We start from the raw sequence: 11,263 nt of genomic DNA, 5'->3' as shown, positions 1-11,263 counted from the left end.
TTTCTCAGTGGGCAGTTTTAAAAAAATCACAATTTAAAATATGTATTGTGTCAGTGTTAAATGCATTCTGTATTTTATAGTTGTAGTTTGATTTCAGTACAGAAAAGCTCTAAAAAACTTTTGTCTGTTGGTGCTCCCTAGTGGTGGAATTTACCTGCAGTAAAGCTGCAGGAATTTTGCTAATGATTGTGCAATTCCATATCTTAATTGCTTTAAATTTAAGTCCCTCAAAAGCCTATTTGGGGGTATAAAGTCATTCACACATATCAGTGCTTGCAGGACTGCGCTTTCATGTAGCACAAGGCCTTTGTGATGTGAAAAATGTACACAGCAGCAAAGAAAATCCTTTTCCCTTCCTAGACTGTTCATATCTATCCTTAGCATTGACATGCTACCTAAACTTTCCTAAATAAGATGAGATATGCCACTCTTGTTTCTTTTTTCATTCTGTCTCAGACAGAAAGCCAGGCACCAACGCAGTCAGGCAGACACACACACACACACGGAGAATATTTCTGCTCTCAAACCCATCCCTGGGGTCCGCTTCCAGCAGCAAGCGGTGCAGTTCCCAGTAGGGTGGTCACTCCCATGCTGGGCTCCATGGCTTCCTCCCCATAAATGTGCCAGGCTGGGGTCAAAGCACTGGCAAAAAGGACTTTGATGAATGTCAAACTGGCATCAACCCATGCCTCTCTGGTGGGCTGAACGTTACCAACTTGAAAAATATCTGAGAGAGGAGGAAACCCCATAGTCATGAGTCTACTCTTGCCTGCAAAATAGCTGTACGCAGCCAAGTGCCACAGCTCCATAGTGCAGCAGGAGCCAAGCATAACCATGTTGCCCCTGAGCAATGGCAGTTAAGCCAAAAAACATCTCTTCTGCCCTCATCCACTGCCAGCCATGGTACAGGAATTACTCTGAGCCTGAGCTGGTGGACAAAGCCTTGCAGACTGGATTTGCACTGGTAAATCCTCATTGCATCAACCTCCTCCAACACGAACCCCCTAAAGCCTTTGGGTTTCCCCAGAAGACATGGGGATTTATTTCTACACAGGCAAATGAAGGAACAAAAGGACAAGTTAGTGCAATCTATATATCCAGATCTGATATCTTTTAAATACCTGTATGTAGTATATATATGCCTATAAAACATGTATATACATTTTTAATTACACCATTCTCAAACACTCAAGCCCAGCACAATAGTGTTTGCTCAGGTTCATTTATATGAAAGGTTGCTAAGCCTGTATTGCAGGAAAGGGAGTACCACAGCACCACATATGCAGATGCAGTGGGATGCTTCTGCCCCAGGAACTGCCACTAATCCCAGTCCACTAAAGGACAAAGCTGACTGTGATAGTTTCGATTCTGCTGAGAAAGGGAAATTGTCCCAGGACTTTGAAAGGCCCCAGAGAAAACAGCAGAGTCAGAGGATCATCTCTTTTTGCACAGAGGCAGTGAGTCTGAGCAGGGAATGGGAGCACTGGGACAGGAGCAGTGACTAGGGATGCACCCAGTTCCCTTCATCTCTTCCCTGTGGGGTGGCTTGTGGGTGCTGGTTTAATCAAACAAGGTGATTACCAGATGCTTTGATTGATGATTATCAAACGTCTTCGATAGTAAATACTGTTGTTTATCAGGGATCCTTATTGCTTCACATTGTTCCTTTTGAAGATTTTTCTGTCCTTTTTTCTATCAGGCAGGATCTCATCTTCCTACCTTCAGCATTCACTACCATGTTATCTCTTCCAGGAAGTAGAGACCTTCCAGCAAACTGGCTAGAAGCAAATTACAATCAGTCTGTGGAATCTGTACAGGAAAACTTCAGTTTCTAGTGTTCACCTTATGTATGCACATTATTAGACCTTCCCTGCCAATGCAAGAAAGCCCAGTACAGCAGATGGCTCCCGCAGTTGCAAAGTGCATTTCCAGTGGCCTGGAACAGAGCCTTCTCCCCATGTACTTTCCATGACTTGGGTCAGCTTTTGAGAGTTGGTTCCCTGGGAGTTCCCAAAGCCTGTAGACAGGCAATGCGCACCCCAGCTCCCTTGCTGCAGATGGGGAGCAGTTGCCCTTGTAAATATCAGGGTAATCAGCCGTGGCACAAGCTGCTGTCTCCTGAACCCTAGGTATGCTCACAGGTACTTACAGTACCGCCATCTGCATCGAGCAGTGATAGAGCTGCAGAGTTATTTGTTACATTAAATGACAGGTATTTTCTCATATTTTTTGTCTAGAATACCTGGTCAGCTATGGGGTACAAATGCTTCACAGCTCTGTTGTTGCTCCCGTTTGCTAGCAGTCCAGAAGTACTGTCATTTCTTGTAGAACTAAACAGAGATGCAGTTTCCAGCATGACTTGCTGGGTGATATTTCAGGGGTCCTGAATCTCCAGCCCTATTTGCTGTCTCAGACCTCAGCACCCATCTTTCACTCCAGTGCTCCAGTGCCTAGGGGTACCAAGAGACTGTTAATTTGCTCAATGACTTAAGCAGTGACTGCAAGTAATTTAGGAGGCAACTGCAAAGGGGGAGACCATGGTCTCACATTGCCACGTGATAGATGACTGATGTAGGACAAAGTGGTGGTGCCAGCTCACGTGCAGCAATGCCTGTGGTCCAGCCATGAACCGTGGGCCAGGCCCTCAATGCTGGGTTGATGAAGCAGAACAAAAGTGTGGGGCCAAAAACCTGCCATCCCTCTCCTACATTCACCCCTCCACAGGTTGGGGGCTCCTGTGGTAATCTGGGTGGTCCTTAAAAGCCTCGATGCAGCAAAAACCATGCACTTCTGTGAAGGTGGAAGTCACGCATCTCCTTTGGACTGCATGGGGGAAACCTGCCCTTTACAGCTCCTCCTAGATGAAAAAAGGGCACATAGACCACATTTTGTAACTTGTGTTATTTGCTGGGATACGAGCCCCTCTTTGACTTGTCCTCCACAGATGAATCCACCCCAGTAAATTTTGTGCTTATAGAAATCAGAAATTATATAAAATATGTATTATAAATTATACCTTTAATATAATTTAATATATTTATAAATTAAATTATTAATTATATAAATTATAGACTGGTCCAGACAGCCCAGGCAGGGGTGGTGGAAAGGGGCTACCCCAAGATGCTGCCTGTATCTGTGGGCCCAAATTATCCTGGGTGCCAAGTCTGCACATAAAATAGGGGTGCAATGAACAGAAAATGCTGTTGCCCCCATGGACACGCCTCAGGGGATGTGTATAGGTTTCTGACTGCAGGAGGGAAAAGCAGCATTGCAGACTACCTGACGCAGGAGCAGGGGGCCCCAGCGCTGGCAGCCAACTATTAGAACCAGTATGGGGAGGGGCATATTTTTGGCATCAGCAGAGGCTAATTTGTTTTCAGTTTTGGCAGCTCCAGCTGATTTACAGTCCTTTCAAGGCAAGAAGAGACCTCTCTTGGTGCTTCTTTTAGGACATAATTTTTTCCCAAGGTTCTTGCAGGTGTATTTTAAGTCTTATTTGATTTGGATGCATGAAAAACAGAGTGATAACTGTACTGAGGAGTTCTGCTCTGTGATTTGTTCTCATCAAGCTTAATCACCTTGATTTAAGTACTCATAGGGTTGTAGGAAGGGGGCTGCATACATGTGTGATTCAGGTTTTCCTGGGCACACCACAGATTAGATCTATTTTGCAGAGAGAACTGTGGGAAAAAAATTGCAAGGCAATGGAAAAATATGTCCATATTTTTAAAATTAATTTCAAGTATTTTTCAAGTGAAAATTTCTACTTTTTCTTGAGGAGGGGAAAAAAGGAAAAAAAACCCTCCCCTTTTAAAAATGTCAGTCATCATAAATGCAAGTTTTTAAATAAAAAAAAATAGGGGAAAGTGGGTATTTCTATGAAAAATGTTAAAAGGCCAATTTCCATTAAAATTTTGACAAGCATTTTAAATGTTCTTTTATAATAATAATAATCATAGTATGTTTCAGCTGGTCACTAATGATGCCATTTCATTACTACTTGAGAAGTGTTAACCAGGAAACGAAATAGATAAATGAATCACTTGTTTCATATAGTAGACATGTTTAGATGCAAATTTCTCAACATGCAAGCAGCTTGAATAGTAGCTACTTAATGATATCTTTTATTTATTCTGAAAAACATTATAAGGTAAGGTCACGTTCACCTGGGCTAATTCAAGGTGTGGGTCAAGGAGCCCAGCTCATGCATCCTCCTTCCAGCTGTGTACATGAATCATTAGCTAGCGCCAGATGCTTTCTGATGTCCTTCCTTCTCCATAAAACTTGCAGTGGTCACTGTTGCAGGCTTGTTGCTGTGGTGCAGGAGGGATCCTGCTGCTCATGTAAAGGAGGATGTGTGACTCTCTTCTGAGATAGACCAACTCAGACTCTCTTCATTCAAATGCTGCTTCCTCCTTCCTTGGTGGCTGGTTTGGCAAGCAGGGTGTTATGTAAAGGCCAGCTGACTTTCTATCACATGAGGAGGTGAGGTGGCTAAGTGCTGAGTGAATGCCTGAATACAGTGTCTCTGGTTGGTTCCCTGTCCTCTCCTCTGCTCGCGAGGTGCCTTACAAGCATGGAAACTGGGATTTAGTTTCCCCAGAATTTTGTTTTTCCACTGTGTGGTAGATAAAACCCCCTTAAAAGCATTTCAGCCCCTGGCAGAAGGGGTGTTTTTGCTGCTTTGGGGGAATGTGCCTGTGCTCTAAGTTGTGCTCGGGTCATCGCATTGTCATGCTTGTCTGTCAGAGCAGTTGCTGGGTGTTAATAGGGATGAAATCCAATGTGGTGTCTAAAGGTGAAAAGTCTTAATGTAATTTCCAGGTGATCTGTGGGATGAAGAAGTGACAAAACAGTAGCCTGAAAGCATGGATATGAAGGAAGGTGCTGAGCTGGGTTTCCCTCCTTGGCTCCAGCCCACCCATTACCAGGGGATGCAAGCAACAGGGCTGAGGCTCAGCAAACAAAGCTTGCACCGGGTCTTCCTGGTGATGCAAGAAGTGAATGTGCTTTTTAAAGCTAAAGACCCTGAAATGCACCTGATCCAGAGCAAAGCCACCTGAACACATTTTCAGAAGAAGTGGCCGGTTTGCTTGCTGCTGCCCCAGAGTGACCTTGGTGCCAACCCCCCTGCCATGATGAAGTCATGAGTCCTGTGCTACTACTGATGCACCAAATACTTCCAGCTTGTTAATTAAAGCTAAGGAGCAGCAAATGCTGTATAAAAGAGGGAATGCCTAACTGTTCATTTGGCAAAGCAGCTGGAGAGGGCAGCTGCAACTCAATGCTTTCAAATTCTGCAGCATAAAATCTGAATCTGCTAACACAATCCTTGGACAGAAATTGTTTTTCTGCACAAGTGCTCCTGTTTCACAGTGTCATGGTTTAGCCCCAGCCAGCAACTAAGCACCACGCAGCCACTCACTCACTCCCCCTATCCTGATGGGATGGGGGAGAGAATCAGAAGAGTAAGAGCGAGAAACACTCCTGGGTTGAGATAAGAACAGTTTAATAATTTAAATAAAGTAAAATAGTAATGATAATAATAACAATACAATAATGATGATAATAATAATAATATACAAAGCAAGTGATGCACAATGCAATTGCTCACCACCTGCCGACCAATACCCAGACAGTTCCCGAGCAGCGATTGCTGCTCCCCAGCCAACCCCCCTCAGTTTATATACTGAGCATGACATCACATGGTATGGAATAGCCCTTTGGTCAGTTTGGATCAACTCTTCTGGCTGTGCCCCCTCCCAGTTTCTTGTGCACCTGGCAGAGCATGGGAAGCTGAAAAGTCCTTGACAGCATAAGCAGTACTCAGCAACAACTAAAAACGTCAGTGTGTTATCAACATTCTTCTCCTACTGAATCCAAAACACAGCACTATGCCCGCTACTAGGAAGAAAATTAACTCTATCCCAGCTGAAACCAGGACACACAGCATTCTCTGTGCTGAAGCAACCCCTCTTCTCAAAACCTTTGCTTCTGCTCTTAGATCCCACACCTCCTTCAGATCAATGGTGGCAGCCAGGGAGGAGGCAGCAGCGCAGGTTTCCCAGTGAAGAAGACCACAAGTGGTGGGTGCCTGCCTTCAGGCAAGGCTGCCCGCCACCTCCGTGCCATGCCAGGGGCAGTGCCACCCCTGTCATCAGACAGGCAGGTGATGGACAGAGTAAATAAGATATTTTATGGTTCAGTTTTCTTATTGCCACAGGATATGTCAAAGCAGCTCAGTATTGAAGTCATTCAGATGGCCTTTCATGCTTACAGATGCCTTCATTTTTTTCTTTCAATATCCCTTCTCATGGGGGGCATATAGGGTGATAAAAGTTTAAAGAGGAGGAAAAATACCTCAATGAATTATTGAATTAAGTGCAAAGTGTATTTTCCTCCCAGTCCAGCCTGATATTAAATTTTAATCTGCCATGTAGGGATGAGAGATTCCTCTTGTACTTTGTTTTCAGGAAGATTTTGAGGGGAAAAAAAATATAGTGTCAGTTTATGCTTTTTTTAAAAAAAAAAGCATAAGAAAAAAACATATTTTATGGTTTGTTTTTTTTTTTAAAAAGCATAAAAAAAGCATTAAAAAGTCCAGACTTTGTCAGAGAGCAGACAGCTGAAGACATGTCTGCAAGAGCTGTGTGGGATGAGGGGCGCAGTTCAGTAAACTCTTGTTATTCATCATCCAAAGAACTGGAGGTAGGCGGTAACAGTCCACAGTTGTGAATTCTATGGAACAGGATGAATGGTTTTTCCTCTCTCTGCACCTAGGGGATCTGGAAAGCACCAGGGGATGTCACTTAAATTGAAAAGCTGTTTGACTTCTGTTTTGCTTACCTCCTAGAAAATGTTGTGGGAACCCTTCCCACAACATTGGGGGGAACCAAGGGGGAACCCTTCCCTTCTGCTCTTTCCCCTTTATAGTTCTGGAGTTTCTCCCTTGAGCAGAGCTTTGGGGTGAGAACATAGGCTGCTCTCAGAGTGGGGTTAGAGGTTGACTTGAGAGGATAATATGGTTTTTCTGAGTAGGAGGAATTAGATAGAGGATAAAATAGATGAGGTGTGACCTTGTGAAACCCAGCTAGCAACACTACAATCTCAGGCAGGACAGTCATTGTATTTCTCCTCTCCCTTTGAGATAACATTTCCCCACTCTTTGAAAAATGTTCTTTATAAACGCATTGCAGCAGAGATGAAGGAATGTTATGTTCGTTTTGCTGGAGAATATTTCTTGTAGAAATAATGAAACTGAGGCCATGGATATGTGCATAAATGGCATGCATCTGTGCACTGACCTCTCTGGGTTGCTCCCAGTTTGATTCCAGCAATAGTGCTTTGGTCGTTGGGGAATACTGCACCAGAGCTTGAAACCAGAGACTTGGTAAGGCACAGCATCATGTGGGTGTGAAAGTTTGCAGGACCATAGTCCAGAGGAAGAACATCTTTTGGTGCTGATGCTTTTCCATGTGAAAAACAGTCCTAGAAGGCACCCTTCTTTGCATGAGCCACGACTTGCCATATAGCTGACTAAATTTCTAAGTGCTTGTATCTCTAAGCAGACTTACTTGATTTCTCATACTTTTAAAAGGTCATGTGGAAACCTTGTGAGTAGCTGACTGAAGACAGAAAGTGAACAAGAAGTGGTGTCAGCGCTAGGGAATTGCCTGCTGTTCAGATGCCCTAACACATTCTGTGGTATAAGGGAAGGATACACATATGCAAGTGCTGATCTCCAGCCAGGGCAGAAGACAGTGGGATTGATCTGACAATATCCTATAGACAAATCCTGTGAAGAACTGAGATATATATATGTAAAGCAGTCCTGCCGTGTCATGAAGTGAGCTGCCACACTCGGGAAAAGGTCCTTTCCCTAGTCACTTTTGTTACATGAGTACCAGCTTTGTTGTCCTGGTCCAGACCCTTCATTCCTCTGATCTGCTTGCAGATGAGCTGACAACCTTCTGGGGCACATCAGCAGTTGCATGCAGCTTTGCCAAAATGTGTGTTAGCCCAAGCAGTGCTCTTTGCTGCTGTGGCCCATCAGCTTCAGGCAACTGAGTTAAGTTCATATGAACCCCCATCTAAGGATTCAATATGGATGTACTCACGCTGTCCCTCAAGCCCTGACTTTGGTGTGAAGTCTACCAGTGCCAGTCTCCACCTAACATTTCTGTTAATGATAACTGTGGTGCTTGTCTGCTAGCTTGTTCTCTGATTATGAATGGCACAGACTGCTTGTAGACTGTGTGAAGCACCCTTTCCTTGTAATAATTTTAAAACATAGAAACTTTTTTAGTAACACCTTGTTTTCCTGTTAAGAAAAAGTGTAAAAGTAGTTTCTAAGTAGAAGCTTTTAGCCATCTGCATTATACTACTATAAACACTGACTCGCAGCTCACAGCTGTGGTTTGTTTCTACAAGCCTGGGAGAAGCTAGGCATCTCCTGTTTGGACTCCCACTGGGGCTGGAGGGGCTGCCCTCAGTGAGCTGGAAGTGCTGAGGGTTAGGAGATGCTTTCTGAAAAGTAGAAGCCGGTATTTTTCACATAACTTTACAAATCCCACCCAGCAGCAACCATGGAGCCAGAGTGATGACTATTTTGATTTCTTATGGCAAGTTTATACAATGTAATAAGGATTTGGCAGAATATCAATTGGCTAATTGTGTCCTCAAGTTGTGTAACACCACTTCACTGGCCAAACTCAGAATTAAAAAAAACCCCAAACCTGCAAAGGCAACTGGAAAGCTCTGAGTTGTTTTCCTTTTTCAAGGATATATATGACCTTGGGTCCCAACAAATTGGGAAATATGTTTGGATGACTCTGACATCTTGACATGTTTCTGCCAGTCTGCTGGAGTGAAGAGGGATTCAATGTAGCATTGCCCTCTGGGTGGGATGCACACTGGGTATTTGGAAGGTTTTGGGTTCTGTTCCAGACTTTGATTATTTTTGGGGGGCAGACTACTTTCTTGTTTTGTGCTTGTCATTGCTGTTTCTGTTCTGCATGGGTGTATTCTCTCACTTTGCATTTTAGTTCCTGCCCTGGCGCCTCAGTCTTGAGGTGGTGCCCATGTTGCAGGGCAGAGGCACTCAGCAGCTCTTGTCTGATGGCTGCACTTCCCCAGGGTCACTGTGTGCCCAGACCTCACCAGAGAGGGCAAAAGGCAAAGAGCTCTAAATAACCTCTAATGTGTTTGGATTTTTGCTTTCCCTGGGACCCCTGCTTTTGCAGAGCAGGTGCAGCAGCAGACAGGTATTTTGGCCTGGGCTGGCCTCTGTCTTCTGTTTCTTAGTGAAAGCAATAATGAATCATGGGCATGTGCCATCTTACCAGATTCTCACTCTCTTACCTTCAAACTGAGAGCAGAGAGGTTGTGCAGCTCTGTTGGGCAGCACAAGGAGACCTGCAATGCATTGAGCCACTGTGGCCTAATGCAAAGGTATTTTTATTCCTTTCAGCTCATGTTGGGCAGCTACAATTGTACTAAGAGCTGTTCCTCCACAATTCTCTAGAACATGTCTCTCTGGGGGTGGTGGTGGAGAGGCTGTTTTGTTCTGACCATTTCTGCCACCAGACCAGATCTGCCTTCATTAACGGATAACCAAATCAAACAAAACCTCCAACCTTTCATTTAAAAGACTGCAGCAAACGACGCCAAGGTCATACCAGTCTGCAAAGCTGACTGACTTTGCAGCTAACAGTCTTACAGTAAGTTAATAAGGAAGCTTTTTTGTTGGCTTCAATGCACACAAGTTACAAGACATATGGGGAAGTGTTTTGTGAGTTTTTTTCTTTAAAAGGTTGAACTACTCTCTCATGTACTTACATTTATATGGCTGTTGATATGCTTCTGATGTATTGATTGGTCAGAGTTTTGCTCACAGGTGAGAATAAACAGCGTTTTTCTATATACAGTACAGTGAAGGAATGAACAAAGTAATTGAGGGAGTCCTGTAGGGCTTCATCTCTTTTCTAAGCCTGCAGCGTTGGTGCAAGGAGCCAGGAACTCAGGTAAGGAAAAAAGATGTAATATCTGTCCCCCTCTTGGTTCCTTGGCAAGACTGATTTCTCTGTCTTGAGTTTTACCATATTTTGGGTTTGTTTATATTTAAATCTCTGTGAAAGGCTTGAATAATAAGAATATGACTAATACGAATATGACTAATATGAATATGAATAATAAGACTTGAATAATATGAATTATTGTGTAAAAAGTGCTCTGAGTTCTCACTATGACAGCTGTGTGAAGACTTACTGCCTTTCCCTACTCAAGGAGGAAGCAATGTTTTGACTTGATGCAATTTCATTTTTCTCAGCAAGGTATAAAAATCATAATAACATACATGGCTAAAAGCCTAAAATAGAAAACAATTGCACATTTCATTTCAAACTTTTCAAAATTAATTTTTTTGGAGTATTGTTTTAAAATACTTTGCTTTTAAAACTTCCTATTGGGTTTTGGTTTTTCTGAGGCAAAACAAAATGATAATGTTCTGCTCAGCCTATCAAATCTAGCGTTGATTCAATCTCATGATAAGGGGCAAAAATCTTTTGCATTTTTCAATGAACAAATAATTTGTCTGGAAAACATTTTTCAAGTTTACTAAGCATTATTACTTCCTAAAGACTGCCTATAACCTTCTGCCTCATCAAATAAAGTTTGATTGACCACTGGAGTGAGAAATAGGTTAGCTCTTCTGTCTTCAGCTTTTGGCAGAAAATTCAGATAAGGTTTGAATAGTGATGGTTTGTGGTTTAGACAGGCTAGTCAAAACTAAGAACAAAAAGCTGAAGGAAGGATTCACTACAGCAAAACGCTTATGCAAAGGGGGTTTATAGGCATGTGAAAATCAATTCGTTACAGGGTAGTAGATGGGGTCTACTTACTCTTAAGATCCTGTTTGTTGCTTACATGTTTTATGGGAAGAACTGTCTCATGCCTTTATTGTTATTCCTAGAAAATATTTTTTGAGAATACTTCTAAGCAATGAAGAGCAACAGCAGGTCTTTATTTGCCACATTCAAAATCATTTATAAGCAACTCTTAAATAAAAATAATGCACAGTCATAATTAGGACTCTTGATAAATAAAAAGCCATTGTGACTTCTGGTCCTTAAAGTATTAACTAAATCACTGATAAATGTGTATCATGCATTATTGACCCTTTCTAGGTACACTGCTTAGTAACTTCATGTTGTGAAGCAGCTTTATAGGCTCTGCGAATTAGAAGAGATGTCTCTCTAAGGATACA

The sequence above is a fragment of the Pelecanus crispus genome, chromosome Z (genome assembly GCF_030463565.1).
Source record: "Pelecanus crispus isolate bPelCri1 chromosome Z, bPelCri1.pri, whole genome shotgun sequence".
NCBI lineage: Eukaryota > Metazoa > Chordata > Aves > Pelecaniformes > Pelecanidae > Pelecanus > Pelecanus crispus.
Note: the sequence above shows the minus strand (reverse complement) of the source record.